A 15,609-nucleotide genomic window follows, 5' to 3' on the forward strand; every position below is an offset into this window, starting at 1 on the left:
TCACCGTTTCATCTTGGTCCTAGTGGACCACGCCACCCGCTATCCTGAGGCTATTCCCCTACACACCATTACGGCCCCCGTGGTGGGCCGGGCCCTGATGGGGATCTTTTCCAGGGTGGGTTTTCCCCGCGAGGTCGTGAGCGATCGCGGCACTAATTTTATCTAGAAATATATGACGTCCCTGTGGCAACAATGTGGGGTGTCCTATAAGTTCACCACCCCGTACCATCCCCAAGGGAACGGCCTAGTAGAAAGGTTTAATAGGACTTTGAAAGGGATGATCGCTGGCCTAGAAGAGCCCCTCCGGCGTAAGTGGGACGTCCTGCTCCCCTGCCTCTTGTTCGCTTACCGGGAGGTCCCCCAGAAGTCCTTAGGGTTTAGCCCGTTTGAATTACTCTATGGGCACCCCGTCCGAGGTCCCCTCAGTTTGGTTAAGGAAGGGTGGGAGGCAGCACCCCAGACCACCCCCCGAGATGTGTTCCAGTACGTCCTGGCCCTCCGGAACCAGACCAGGAAGTTCCAAGAACTGGCCGAGGCCAACCTGGAGGCAAGTCAAGAAGAGATGAAGCGCTGGTACGACCAGAATGCCACTCTGGTCGAGTTCCAGCCGGGCCAGCAGGTGTGGGTCATGGCCCCCGTGAAGCCTGGCGCCCTCCAGGACCGATGGACTGGGCCCTACAAAGTGGTTGAGCGGAAGAGTCAAGTCACATACTTGGTGGACGTCCAGTCGCCTCGGGATCCCCTCCGGGTCCTGCACGTGAACCGCCTCAAGCCTCACTTCGTGCGGACAGAACTGAGCCTCCTGCTGGCCACCGATGACGGGGCCGAAGATGAGTCGGATCCCCTCCCGGACCTCCTGTGTGTCAAGGAGCAGGATGGCTCCGTGGAAGGAGTGAACCTCTCCCCAGCCCTCACTGCCCAGCAACAAGCAGACTGCCGCCAGCTCCTAAGACAATTTTCCGACCTCTTCTCCCTGACCCCCCGGGTCACCAACTGGTGTGTTCATGACGTGGACACCGGGGACAGCCCGCCGGTGAGACACCGAGCCTACCGTGTTCCTGACCGGGTCCGGTCCTGCATTCAAGCTGAAGTCTCGAAGATGTTGACCCTGGGGGTGATCGAGCCCTCTGACAGTCCCTGGGCCAGCCCCGTGGTCCTGGTCCCGAAGGCAGCGGCCCCGAGCTCCGATTCTGCGTAGACTACCGGGGGCTCAATGACGTTACCCGAGCCGATGCCCACCCCATTCCACGAGCCGACGAACTCATTGACCGACTAGGGGCAGCCCGGTTCCTCAGCACATTCGACCTCACCTGCGGATACTGGCAGATTGCACTCACCGAAGGGGCCAAGGAGCGGTCCGCTTTCTCCACCCCCGATGGGCACTACCGCTTCCGCGTAATGCCCTTCGGGATGAAAAATGCCCCGGCCACTTTCCAGCGACTGGTGAATAGGGTCCTGGCCGGGCTAGAGCCGTTCAGCGTGGCATATCTGGACGACATCGCTGTTTTCAGTTCAGAATGGAGTGAGCACCTCCAGCACCTCCGGAGGGTGCTAACCGCCCTGCGCCAGGCAGGCCTCACAGTTAAAGCCAGCAAGTGCCAGATCGGGCAAGGATCCGTAGTCTACCTGGGGCACCAGGTCGGGAGCGGCCAGGTCGCCCCTCTACAGCCAAAGATCGACGCCATCCTGGCCTGGGAACCACCCATCACCCAAACGGAGGTCCGAGCCTTTCTGGGACTCACTGGCTACTACCGAAGATTCATTCGGGGGTATGGCAGCCTTGTCGGCCCTCTCACAGAACTCACGTCTAAAAGACAGCCAAAGAAAGTGCAGTGGACGGCTGCCTGCCAGGAAGCTTTCGATGCCCTAAAAAAGGCCATGTGTACTGCCCCCGTCCTCCAGGCTCCCGACTACGCCAAGGAGTTCATAGTCCAGACCGATGCCTCCGAGCATGGCATTGGGGCCGTCCTGTCCCAAGTGAATGACCAAGGCCTAGACCAGCCCGTCGCCTTCCTCAGTCGGCGGCTGTTGCCCCGAGAACAGAGATGGAGCACCATAGAGCGCGAAGCCTTTGCCGTGGTCTGGGCACTCAAAAAGCTACGACCCTACCTGTTCGGCACCCATTTCAGAGTCCAAACTGACCATCGGCCCTTGCGATGGCTCATGCAGATGCGAGGAGAAAACCCCAAGCTACTGTGGTGGTCAATCTCCCTCCAGGGGATGGATTTCACCGTAGAACACCGCCCTGGTACGGACCACGCCAACGCTGACGGCCTCTCCCGGTTCTTCCGCCTCAGCGAAGAGAATCCCCCAAGATGATGGGCAGTTCTCTCCGGCTTCAGCTGGGGGGGACGCGTGTTGGACCCGGCCTCGTAGAATGGCCCGACGTGCCCCCGCACCACCGAAACGTGGTACCTGCAGCCCCAAGCACACGGCCCAGCCGACCCTCCCCACCAGGACACACGCACCGACCCGGACATCCCCGTCCATGGCCTCTCCCCTTTCGGCCCCCCGGGCCCGCGTGCCCACTTCATGCACCAAGATGGCCGCCCGGCCCCAGCGCGACCCGGGCCTAGAGGCGCCACTCCGGCTGGAGGACATCACGCTTCCAGGGGATGAGAGAGGGAGGAGCAGTTTCAATCGCACCTCTGAACTCCCCTGGGACGATGGGTTTCGATCGGCCCTCCGGCCTCCCTGAGGGCTGGCTCCGTGCCTGCTGGGTGTCTGGGACTCCTCCCGACCCGGCCCTGAAAGGATCAAAAGACAATAGCAGGAAATCCCGACAAGCGACCCCCAGGTGACAAGACCCCTGCCTGCACAGACTCCGGACATCAAAGAGGGTTCGACCTATAACAAGGGGTGCTCTGGGTCTGTCCGCAGATTCGACGCTGGAACAACAAGAGCCTGCCGACGTGGTCGCGGCTCCTGAAACTTGGACCCTCCTGAGCCCTGCTGAGTGACTCGCGGCTCCCTGAAGATCGTAAGACCTCCGAACTTGTACCTGAGCCTGCTGAGTGACTCGCGGCTCCTTGAAGCTCGTAAGACCTCCGAACCTGTACCTGAGCCTGCTGAGTGACTCGCGGCTCCTTGAAGCTCGTAAGACCTCCAAACCTGTACCTGAGCCCGCTGAGTGACTCGCGGCTCCAACAGACTCTCATGGTCCCGCCGGACCCCGACTACAACAACGTATCCCCCAGCTCGAGGATTGTGAGCTGTGCGCCGGATACGTCCCTGCCTTGAACCTTTACCAGAGACTGTCCCGCTACCCCCTACCCCTTCCGAGACTCATTGAGCCCGTGCTCACCTTGTACATATTTGCAGTGATAACCTACTTGATAAAGATTGATTTCTAAGAATACCCGGTGTGGTCACTCTGTGTCGTGTGGTGCCAGAAGTACGATCCTAGATACGAGATCCTTCCCCCTGGGGAGTCTCCCGCCAGTGCCCGGCTACGATACTTCGAGGGTGGGTCTCAGGGTAGTCAGAACCCCTTCCAGGCTCCTCTGAGGTCGCCATCTAACAGGGAGTATGTATGATGAACATGAGAATAAAAGGTGTAGTCTCTGGAGTGGGGATAGAGAGCGCGCCAAGCGTCTAGAAGGCTCATGTCGTGCAAGTGTTGCTGAGTGTCAATGGAAAAGGAACCCGTGTCAGAGCCATGTGGGTGCGTGCTATCTAGGTCTTTCTGCCAGGTCAGGTTGAAGTTGCCCATGAGTATCATCGGCCCCTCCACAAAGTCTAATACCTTCCCCATTAGCGTTTTTAAGAAAATCGTCTGTCCATTGTTGGGGGCGTATACTGCTATGAAGGTACAAAGTTTCCCCATCAGACGATCCTTGACCATAATCCAGCGGCCATCTTTATCGTTCTGAATGCCCAGCGGTTGGAATTTTGTGGAGGAATGGAAAAGAATCGCCACCCCTCTATGTTTTGTAGGTGCAGAGGATCTATATATCAGTGGGTATTGCTTGTGTTGGAGGCGTGTGTCCTCAGCTCTGGCTAAGTGTGTCTCTTGCAGGGCCACTATATCAAGATGGTGATCAATAATATACTTCCATATCTTTTGGCGCTTTTGAGGGGAATTAGGACCTTTAAAGTTCCAGGTTCCAATGGTGATCTTCATTGTGGTAAAGGGAAAAACATTATCTCAGTGGTAGTCCTATCTGGCCTATCGTGTCCTGTGTCCCCGTGTGTCCCCAGAAGTGAGTATACCACAATCTAGTGTCACCTGTAATTACATTGAGGTCAGAAAACCTATCAGAACAAAATATTAAAAAGCCGCCACCATGTCCCTCCCGTCCCCTCCCCTCAAACCCTGAAAAAATGAAAACGAACATTAACAAAAAGTGTGATAGAAAAATCGCTGCCAGGTCCCTGTTACGAAGCCCCTCAGGGACTAGGGGGGGCAACAGGTCCGAGGACCCAGTCCGCGCCCATCCCGGTCGCAGCTCAAAAAAGCAAAACATCTTTGTGCGGCTGAAGAATAGCCGTTAGGATAGTTCCATACCGGGTAGGATTAAGAAGACAGTTCTCCTGTATATAAAGGCAAATATGGTGCATTTCCCCGAGATCATTGTTGTGTGCCGTTACCTTGGGGGGCTTGTTCACAGATGTATCTGAGTCTCAAGGGAGCGTAGAGGATAGAATTACAACTAGCACCCCACACCCCCCCTTAAAACCTTAGGTACCCGCATTATGTGATTAGGTGAACACTCAAAGTCCAAGAAGCGAACTCCGGTAGTAGGGAGCCATCTCCACTCTTAAACGGGCTCCACACCAGGAGTATCAGCTGGCGGGAAAGAAAGTGAGATGATCCCTTATTCAATTCCTCGTGATAATAGTTGTTCTTTGAGGCATTTGGTCATTAGCTTCCCGTGGTCGCATAAGAAGGAGTGTGGCCTTTGACTCCTCATTGGATGGCAGAATCTTATGACGCCTGATTTGTCGCGTTCCTTGAGGTCAGCCATAGCATGCGGATGGAGTCCTATTGTGTGGACATCGTGGGTAGTGGGGATCATCACCGCGGCCAGCGTTCCATTAACTTGGTTTGTAAAGATTGTGCAGACCTAGATCCTATTTGCGATTCCTACGTGACCCCTGGACCAAAGAGCAACCGAGGGGCTGTTCCCCAGGGCGGCCGTTGATTTTGACTGACATGCTGGGTTCGTCTTCCTCCAAGGGGAGACCCAAGAGATCCAGACCCTCCCTCAGATCTGAGATGTGTCGCTGTTTATTGTTAAGTTCAAAGCTCAGTCCAAACGAAAAGGTCCACCTGTACCGTATTTTGTCATCGCGCAGCTTCGAGGTGATGGGTCTAAAGAGCTGCCTCCGTGCCAACGTGGCTGATGCCAGGTCTTGGTACACAGTGCAGGAGTGGTCTTGGAATGAGATCGACCCCTTTTTCCTGGCGGCAATGAGTACTGCTTCCTTGTCTTTGTAGGAGTGAAATTAGGCCAGCACGTCACAAGGACGTTTCTTTTCTCCGGTCCTCAGCCCTCCCACACGATGGACACGATCTAGCTTAATCTTAAGCGTTTGGGGGCTGAGGATTTCCGCAAAGAGCCCTTCCATGAAAGCTTCATGGTCGGGTCCCTCCGCTCCCTCCTCCATGTCTTGAATTTCTAGGTTTTCTCGTCGGGCCCTGTTTTCAAGATCCTCCGCCTTGAGTTGAGTGTGATGGAGTTGCTCTTGTAGGGTGCGGACTTCCTCATGAATTTCAGTGGTTTGCCTAGTTTTTTTTTTAAAAGAAATTGTTATTGTTTTCACAAAAGTTATAACAAAGGACACGAAATCAGATCGTATACACATTAGAGTAGACAAAACATCATACATAATCATCATTTCTCCAAGTAGACCTAGATCGGGCCCCCTGAGGCCATCATTATCAGCCACCCTCCCCTTCTTCCCTTCAGTTTCTCTAGTCATCTGAGTCGGAGGACTCCTCATCAGAAAGAGGTGGTGGATCACATATGTTGCCCCTATATTTGTTCCATGCTCCCCACACTCTGACCCATTTTCGAGGACAACCCCGCCTGATAAATACAAAACGTTCAGCAAACATAGCCCCATCCATGTCCTTTTTCCACATCGACAGTAGCGGTGTCTCCACCGCTCCCCATTTTTGGGCTATGATCCGTTTAGCCATCATGTTCCCTACCGTCACCCAGCCCTGCGCCTGGCGATTAAGATCTGTGGGCTCCCACACATTTAACAGACAGCGTCTGGGTTCTGGCAGCAGTGATACCCCGCACACCTGCGACATCGTTCGCAGCACTCGCCTCCAGAAGAGTTGAAGAACCGGACAGTCCCAGAGCAGGTGATAGAAGGTCCCCTCCTCCCCGCAGCCCCGCAGGCAGAAGGGATGTGGTGCTCTGCCCAGTTTGTGCAATAGGCTTCTGGTGAAGTATGAGCGATGTAGAATACGAAGTTGCACAAGACGCAGCCGCGAGGGTATACCCGCCTCGCGCGGTGACGCCAGCGCCTCCCGCCAATCTGGGTCATCGAAATCGCCGACCTCGTCAGCCCATTTCTCCCGCAAGACCCCCATAGGGTTCGGCAAATTGTTGATCAGTTTGCGGTATGTGAAAGATGTGGCCCGCTTAGGCATGTATTCGGTCAGCAGCCTGTCTTCCAGTGGAGATGCCTCTGGAACCTGCACACCTGGGGTTAACCGTGTCGTTAGGGCGTGTTTCATCTGCAGGTATCGGAACCATTCTGAGGGAGCCAGCTCATACTGTTGTTGCAAACGAGCGAATTGAACAACCTCCCCTTTGTGCCACACGTCGCCTATCACCGAGATCCCGATAGCGTCCCAAGCGTCAAAGCCCTTGCTGTCCCTGAGCCGTCCCAGTCGCTTCGTATCCCAGAGAGGCGTAAGCTGCGTCAGGACTCCGCGCCACCCCAGCCTGGCCTGTGCCACGTGCCAGAGAGACACAGTCTGACGCAGAGGGCCAATCAGCTGCGGGGCCAGCCGGGCATCATACAATGGGGCCAGCATACCCCTTTCGCCCAGTATATCCCTATCTGCCTTATACGCTGGATCAGACTGCGGCGCATGGAGCCACTGATTGATCACCTTGAGCTGCGCCGCCCAATAATACAACTGGATATCTGGGAGAGCAATTCCCCCATCGTACCACCCACAGACCAGTTTCGCCTGTGCAATGCGTGCTGGTTTGTTGCCCCAGAGTAAATTAGAGACTTGCGCTGCAACCGCTCGGAAATAAGCCGGTGGCACCGGATAAGGAGTATTTTCCAACACATAAAGAAACCTCGGCAGGGCCATCATTTTAAAGAGCGCCGCCCTCCCCACCAGGGTCAGGGGCAACGTTCCCCAGTGCCGCACATCCTGCTTGAGGCGGTCCAGTTGAGGGCTTAAGTTACACCTGAAAAATTCCATCTGATCCAAGGCAACATGTATCCCCAGGTATTTGAACGACCCCTTCGCCACCTGTATCTGGCAGCCCTCCGACAGTCGAGGGGGGGGTCCCTCAGCACCATGAGGACCGACTTCGACCAGTTGATCGTATAGCCGGATGCCCGGCCAAACACCTCGCAGATATTAAGTAATGTAAGGATGGATCGCCTCGGAGATGACAAGTAAAGCAGTATGTCATCCGCATATAGGGAGACGCGGTCTTCCCAGTTCGCCGACCATCGAAGGCCTCTCATCATAGGTTCCCACCGTATCCATGTCGCGAGGGGCTCGAGTACTAGGGCGAAAAGCAGCGGCGAGAGCGGGCAGCCCTGTCGCGTACCTCGCCCCAGGGGGAAATCCTCCGACATGTGCCCGTTGGCCGCGACATGGGCCAGTGGTTTGGTATACAGGAGTCGGATCCAGGCACAGAATTTCGGCCCAAACCCCAGATGAGACAGTACTGCGAAGAGAAAGGGCCACTCCACCATATCGAATGCCATACGGGCATCAAGGGAAAGAATAACAGCGGGTTCTTGAATTCGGTCCACTCGGGCCAGCACGCTATGTAAGCGCCTCAGATTGTGGGAGGTACTCCTCCCGGGCATAAAGTCCGACTGGTCCGGGTGCACTATGTCAGTCAGGTGTGGCGTGAGTCGGAGGGCCAACAGTTTCGCCAGGATCTTGGCCTCTGCATTAAGCAGAGAGATGGGGCGATAGGAGGCGCATTGGTCCGCCGGCTTACCCGGCTTTGGCAGTACCACGATGGTGGCCGTCCGTTGGTCCGCGGGGAGCTCCCCCATCTCCAGGCCATGTTTGTACATATTCAGCAAGTGTGGGGTCAGCATCTCGGGCAGCCTTTGATACAGCTCAATCGGGATGCCATTAGGACCCAGTGCCTTGCCAGGTTGTAATGCCGCAATAGCCACCTGCAGCTCCTCGACCGTAAGATCGGCCTCCAGGGACTCCCTGGCTTCAGGGGAGAGCTTAGGCATCTGCAGGTCACTAATGTATGTCAGCGCCACCTCCTCCGACATGGAGGAGTTGGAGGAATACACACCACGAAAATGCCCCGCCAGGGTGCACACTATTTCTCGTGGGTCTGACGTTGTCGACCCCTCGGCCGTAGCCAACTGCGCGATCCATCGGGCTCCGCTGTCTCGCCTGTCCAACCATGCCAGTAGCCTGCCGGTTTTATCGCCGACATCGTAGACCGTATGCCGTGAGGCCTCAAGTCGCTGTTTAACACGGTCTGCCAGGTGCTCCCTGTGTTTTACTTGAGCCACTCGTAGGTCATGGGAGGTTTCACGGGAGGGGGTTTCGGCCTGACGAGCCTCCGCAGCCCGGAGCTCAAGCTCCAGCGTCTGCAACTCAGACGTTTGCATGCGCTTATGTCCTGTGATGGCCGCCATCGCCAGGCCTCGCAGCACCGTTTTGTACGCTTCCCAAAGAATTGTGGGAGAGTCAACCGAAGCGGCGTTCTCATGGAAGTAGAGTTTCGACCCCTGTGTGATGGATTTACTAATCTTCGGGAGACGCAGATAGCTAGGGCGTATCGGGTAAACGCGGCGGCGCATCAGGTGGGAACTGTGGTAGTGCAGAAGGATCGGGGAATGGTCAGAGATGCCTCTGGGTCTAATGTCAATACTTTCAACGTTATGGAGGCATCCGGGGGAGCCCAGAAAGTGATCAATGCGGGTAGACTGTTGTGCACCCCGGAATGGAATGTATAGGAGCGTGTCTCTGGGTGGTGCCAGCGCCAAAGATCTGTGAACCCTAGCGCCGCCACGAAGCCTGCTAGTCGCGTTGCGCCGCTACCCTGCGCCCGAGGCGGAGACCGGTCAATGTGATCGTTCATCACCGCATTAAAGTCACCCCCAAGCAGCACCTCTCCCTCCGGTAAGGTAAGGAGAAATTCACTAAGTGCCGGGAACGCCGTGGCATGCAACCCAGGAGGGATATAGACCGACACTACATTATAAAGATGCCCTTCCCATTGTATGTGAGCCGCGGCAAACCGCCCGGCTCCGTCCGTGTGTACATCAAGCACTATTACTTGGGACTGTTTGCGCAGCCAGATGCCAACCCCTCGGGACCCGGAAGTAAACTCAGAGTGGACCACCATCTTGTATCCCCATCTGTCCAGCGCTTTAGTGGCCGTGCCGGTGAGATGGGTCTCCTGAAGCAAGACCAGCGCCGGGGCGCACCGTTTAATACTATGCAGGACCAGACCTCGTTTGATTTTGTCTCCTAAACCCCGTACATTCCAGGTCAGTAAGGAGAGGGGCTGCACCGGGGTCAAGTCAGTGTCAGAGGCTATTGGAGTAGTCAAGTCCGACTTCACGGCGGGTGGGAGAGGAGATAAAGCCATAAGAGGATAGAGCATAGTGTGGCCCAGGTTGTGTGCATAACATGTGTATGATGCAAGTCAAAGAGCTGTGTCCTAACAAACCAAAACAAAGAAACAAAACCAAAGAACATACCCCGTCCCCCCACCCCCCTCCCTGCCTCCCTGCCACACGGACTCAGAACTGCCCGCCACCCCAACTTAGCAGAGTGCTCAGTCCCTTGAACCCCGAACACTTGCACTTTTTAGGGAGCGTGGAGTCCGAGGGGGACCCGGACATCCCCCGTCCCCAGGTCTCATCGTTCATGTCCCCAAATCAGCCAGTATGCGGACACTACAACAACATCAGTTCCCAGCGGGTAGTCTTGAACTGCAGTTCGGTCAGGATGCGAGCCGCCGCCTCAACCCGTGGGTTCCTCCTCAACCTCCTCAAGGCGCTGTTCATGTCCAGTGGGATCGATCTCACTCCCGGGACGCCTCGTCCCTCGGCTCGAACGCCCTGCGCCACCAGCACGGCGCCACCCCTCCAACCAGTCATGAGCCTCCTCTGGTGTGTCGAAGAAGAAAGTTTTGCCCTCCGCCGCCACCCGGAGACGCGCCGGGAAGAGCATTGCATATGGAAGTTCGCGAGCCCGTAGTTTCTTCTTGACCTCCACAAAGCTCCGCCGCTGCGCCGCCACCGCAGCCGTATGGTCCGGAAAGAAGGACACTGTGGAGTTCTGAAGCCGAATCGGCGGTGCCACCCGCGCCGCCTGTAGAATGGCATCCCTGTCTCTAAAATTAAACAGGCGGGCCAGGACAGGCCTCGGAGGCGCCCCAACCTTCGGGCGCCCTCCCGGTACCCTATGTGCGCGCTCCACTGAAAAGAATGTCGAGAGGCCCCGGGGTTGCAACTTGGACTTAATCAGTTCTTCCACGTAGAGGTCCATGGCCGGGTGCCCCTCACTCTCGGGAATCCCAATAATGCGCACGTTGTTGCGGCGAGAGCGCCCTTCTTGGTCGTCCAGCCTGGCCGCCATGCGTTTGTTCTCCGCCTCCAATTGCGACACTCTCTGTAGGAGGCCTTTGGAGTCCTTCGCCAAAGTCTCCGTTGCCTGCTCCACCTCTGCTACCCTGGCGGACATCTTCTGGAAGTCTGCGCGGAGCAGGGTTACGTCCGTAGAGATCGACCCCACTGTGGATTGTACCTGCGTTAGGGCCATCATGATGTCCTCCAGCGTCACCTTCGGCGAGTCGGTGGTCGTCGCCATCTTCCCGGTGGGGCCGCCGCGGTCCGACACCTCGGAGTCCCCGGTGTAGGCGAACTTAGCAAGCTTGCCTTGGTGGTGCCCCTTGGTTCCTTTCCCGCTCATGGCGTTAGCGACACCTCCCAAATGTCACTCCCGCAGAGCAGCGGGGGAGTGATGCACCAGGGGCCCCTCAGGCCGGGCCCGAACCCTTCAGGCAGCTTAGGGAGCGATCCCCGACTCTGGTCGTCCCCGAGAGGGGGGGGGGTCGGCACGGATCAGCAGGGGCCGGCCTCACGTCTCGGCGGGGCCCGATGCAGGTCTCCTATGCAGCGCAGGCCCAGGGGCCGGCAGCAGCTCGCCCGAGCGCGGGCAGGCCCACCGGATGAGCAGCGGATCCTTGCGCCTCTTGCAGGCCCTTCGTCCCGGGCCGATGGGGGTCGTCCAGCGCTCGCCTCGCCCCCGCCTCAGCCACCTCAGGCGTCGCCGTCGCCAGTGTTTGCCGCAGGCGTCCAGCCTCCGCCACCGCCGCAGCGTAGATCCGCTCGGGCACGCCCCGCCCCGGGCCGCCCCGGCACTCGAGGCCCCGGCTGCACACGCTGAGGCAGGCCGCAGAGGTCCAGATCTCGCCGATTCCATCGTGGGCGTCCGAGGGGCCCCGGAGTTGGACCGGGATGCAACGCTGTGTGTCCGCTGCACGATTCCAGACCTTAGGGATCGGATCGCTGCCCGGATATGTTACGGATGAGAGGGGGAGTCGATCGTTCCCCCGGAGCCCAACTAGGCTGCGGCCATCTTGCTTGGCTGCAGGCCACGCCCCCCTGGTTTGCCTAGTTTGATCTTGGATTTGCGCCTCCATGTCCAAGACCCTAGTACCAACTGAGTCTACATCTTGCTGCAGTGAGGCTAGCCGGTCTGTGAGGTCGGAGCGTAGCTGTTCCATCGTGGCTTTAATGTCTTGACCGAGATCAGACCGAAGCTCTGCTTTGAAGTCTCTAAACATGCTCAGGAGGTCGTTCTTTGAAATAGCCATAGCGTCTGGTCCCTCGTATTGGCCCGCTTGTGGTCTTTTGTCTGTGGGCGGGAAAAAAATCTGAGACCTTATTCGTTTTTTTGTTCGTCGCCTTCTTAGGAGGCATAAGGGCGGGTCTAGAGGGACCCCCGGGAAGGATATGGAAGAGCTGAGGTGCGATGAGTCTAATGGGTGCCTAGTTAATGAGACACTTTGTAGAGATTTGTCAAGCGCTAATTAGGGCCCCCAGTCTGTAAAGCACATTCAAGGAGATTGCCCCACTGCTCATCAGTATGTGTTGACTGTCATAGTGTCCAAAATCCCCCTCTTAGTACTCCTCCCCAGGGGGTGCCACTGACGCTGCCAGGTATTGACTAAGCACGAGAAGCTTGCTGAGTCATAGAGGCCTAAGCGCCCAGGTTGCATCGGCCGCCACGCTGCGGCACATCCATGCAATTCCTCTGGTGCCGTATGGAAAGAGGAGGCCGAGCCCACGAGAGGGTCAAACGTTTGGATTTATCAGGAGCAGGCGAGGTAGTTATCTTAGTAGGCCCCCAAGATGGCGGTCATTCTTGTTACCCAGTGAGGTCAAGTCTTAGCATGTGGCATCGCCCCCTTGATATCACCATGGGTCTACGCTGGAGTGGAAGTATGGTCCTTAAGTATGCGGGTGGGTCTACAGCGCCAAGGTCCACAATGAGGCGGATGAGAGCAGGAGCCTCAATTGGGCTGATACTCAGCGCTCGGAATCGCAGGACGGCCGCCATCTTAAGGTCAGGCGGCCGCGTGGAGAAGCATATCCCCGCATACCACACCAGTCCTCTCCCAGCAACAGGGCCCGGTCGATCCAAAGCAGCCTGCCGATTGCCAATGGACCCTCACCGCCTGAGTTGTTGGTCACGCACCTGATTTATGCTCGGGCGACTGCAGTGCCAGTCAGGGTCTCCACGGTGGCCGTGCCGGCAAGGTTCCTACTCCTCACAAGGATCTCGATGAAGGGGAGATCCGCAGAACGCCTCCCCCGCCCCGGTGAGTAGATCGGAGCGGCAGCCCTTATTTTCCAGTCACCGCGCTGCCTCAGGGGTCGTGCCAGCGCTCGTCAGGCTTAGGGCGCCATTTTGTCCAGCGACGGTTCTGTGCAACTCTGGCTCATTCGGGCTGCTAAGGTGGCATCAACAATAATTTCATGGGTCCTGATGGTACCCCGCACTCTCCGCTTCATGTAGATGTGCTTCTCAACCATCGGGACCCCGCAAGGCCGCTTCTAGGCAGTCCGGAATAGCGTGCGGACCGGGAGCCGAGATGAACTACTTCCGATCGGCCATCTTGCCCGGCCACGCCCCCCCTCTAGCGCCTATTTTTGCCAAGATAACCCCTGTTATGTACGATCTATGTAAGATTCTGAGCTGTATCAGTCTGAAGCGGAGGGTGATAGCTGCTTCTCTGGGGGACATTAATGCCGTTTGCCTGACCTCCTAGTCAATGGGCCCCAGGTCCCTCTGCCACTGCTCTCTAAGTTTGTGGAATGTGTCAGGTAGGTTATTGCATAGCTTTTTATAGGTTAGTGATATCGCTTTTGAGTGTAACAGTCCGTCAAGCAGCCGATCTTCTAGCGGTGACCACTCCGGTATGTCCGCAAGATCACGTAAGGCAGTGGCGAGGGCATGTCGAACTTGCAGATATCTGAATATTTCCCCTAGGGCCATGTCATATTTCTCCCTTAGCTCTTCGAACCTAAGGATCGTACCTGTTTTAATTAAATCCCCGACAGTGGAAATCCCTATAGTATCCCACTTATCAAAGCCAGGTTGGTGGCACAGGTGCCCCAAGCTCTGGGTGTACCACAGGGGCGTGGCTTTTGTAATTCTATTTGACCATCCCAGACGGGAATTTGCCTGATGCCATATCATTATTGTGTGGGAGGTGGGCCCAAAATATCGCTTTTTGCTAACTTATGAGTATAGTGCCCCCAAGTATCCCGTTTGTCCAGTCTGATACCTACCCAATAAATAAGCAGGGTCAATAGGGGAGCGATATAGCCAGTGGTTTACTACCACTAGTTGTGACGCTCAGTAATAGAGCCTAAGATCTGGGAGGGCAATGCCCCCTTCATACCACCCCTTTGTTAACTTTTTCATCGCAATACGAGGAGCTCCCCCGTCCCATAGCAGCGTCCGGACTTCACTTTCGACTCCTGAGAAATAGGCATCTGGAACCCGATGTGGGCAACTTTGCAGGATGTATAGAAAGCGTGGGAGGGCCAAGATTACGGTCATAAAAAAGGGTGGGATTTGAGGTTATATATAGTCCCAGACAGCGGAAGCCATCTGTGGCTATTTCTACATTGCATCCCTCTGGAAGTCGCGGGACCGGGCCCTGGAGCACAAAGAACACCGACTTGCTCCAATTTATGGCGTAGCCGGAGTATTTCCCAAACTTTTTGACGATATTTAACACCCCATGGATAGATATATATATGGGGAGGCAAGGTAAAGTAGGATGTCATCCGCGTAGAGGGATATATGGTTGTCATGACCTTCCACCCATTTCTATCCCCTCACCATGACATCTCTCCGTACCCAGGCAGCCAACGGTTCCAACATAAGGGAAAAGATCAATGGAGACAGAGGACAACCCTGTCCAGTGCCCCTTTTTAATGTAAATGTTCGAGATGTGCAGTTGTTTACTCGCACTTAGCCCTGTATATCTGTATAGAGCAATCGCACCCATCCCAGAGATTTTGGGCCGAAGCCCATCCTCTTCAGGACTTCAAATAGGTATGGACACTCTATAGAATCAAACGCCATGGAGGCATCTATGGACAGCACCACTGCGTCTTGCTCCATGTATTCTCACCGCGCGAGCACGTTGTGGAGGCGCCGAATGTTAAGTGCTGTGTTTCTTCCTGGAATAAAGTCGGATTGGTCTCGGTGGACCAAGGAGGAGAGGACTGTAACCATCCGTGAGGCAAGTACTTTCGCTAGAATCTTAGCTTCTATATTAATTCGCTAAATCGATCTGTAGGAACCGCAATCGTCAGCGGGCTTCCCTGGTTTATGAATCACCACTATGGGTGCCAGGCGTTGGTCTTCTGGCAGAAACCCCTGCTCGTAACTTTTGTTATACATGGCTCGGAGGTGCAGTGCTACCTGAGGGGCGGCCATTTTTTAAAAATTCGATGGGAGTCCCATTGGGTCCCATCGCCTTCCCTGATTGGATATGGCTTATGGCCTTTTGGATCTCCTTGTCTGTCAAGTCCTCATCAAGGGTGTCTTTGTCGGCATCAGATAGCTCTGGTACGTCACTATCAGATAGGAACTGGCGGGAGTCTTCCACCGTATAGGTAGTGGAAGGGGAATAGATTTGCTCTAGATGATTTGCGATGTCCCTGGGATGCGTGATGAGTGTGCCGTCATGTAAAGTCAGTCGTGATACCCATCTTTCACCTTGATCACGTTTCTCTAGCCAGGCCAAGATTTTGCCAGCCCTGTCTCCTAGTTCATATACTCTGTGTTGGGTGCGAAGGAGTTTGGCCATCATTTGTTCCCTTGCCCTAATCTTGTATTCCTCCTGCTTGAGTGTGAAGCGGTGGAGTGTATCATCTGATGGC

The sequence above is a fragment of the Triturus cristatus genome, chromosome 8, assembly GCF_964204655.1.
Source record: "Triturus cristatus chromosome 8, aTriCri1.1, whole genome shotgun sequence".
Classification (NCBI taxonomy): Eukaryota; Metazoa; Chordata; class Amphibia; order Caudata; family Salamandridae; genus Triturus; species Triturus cristatus.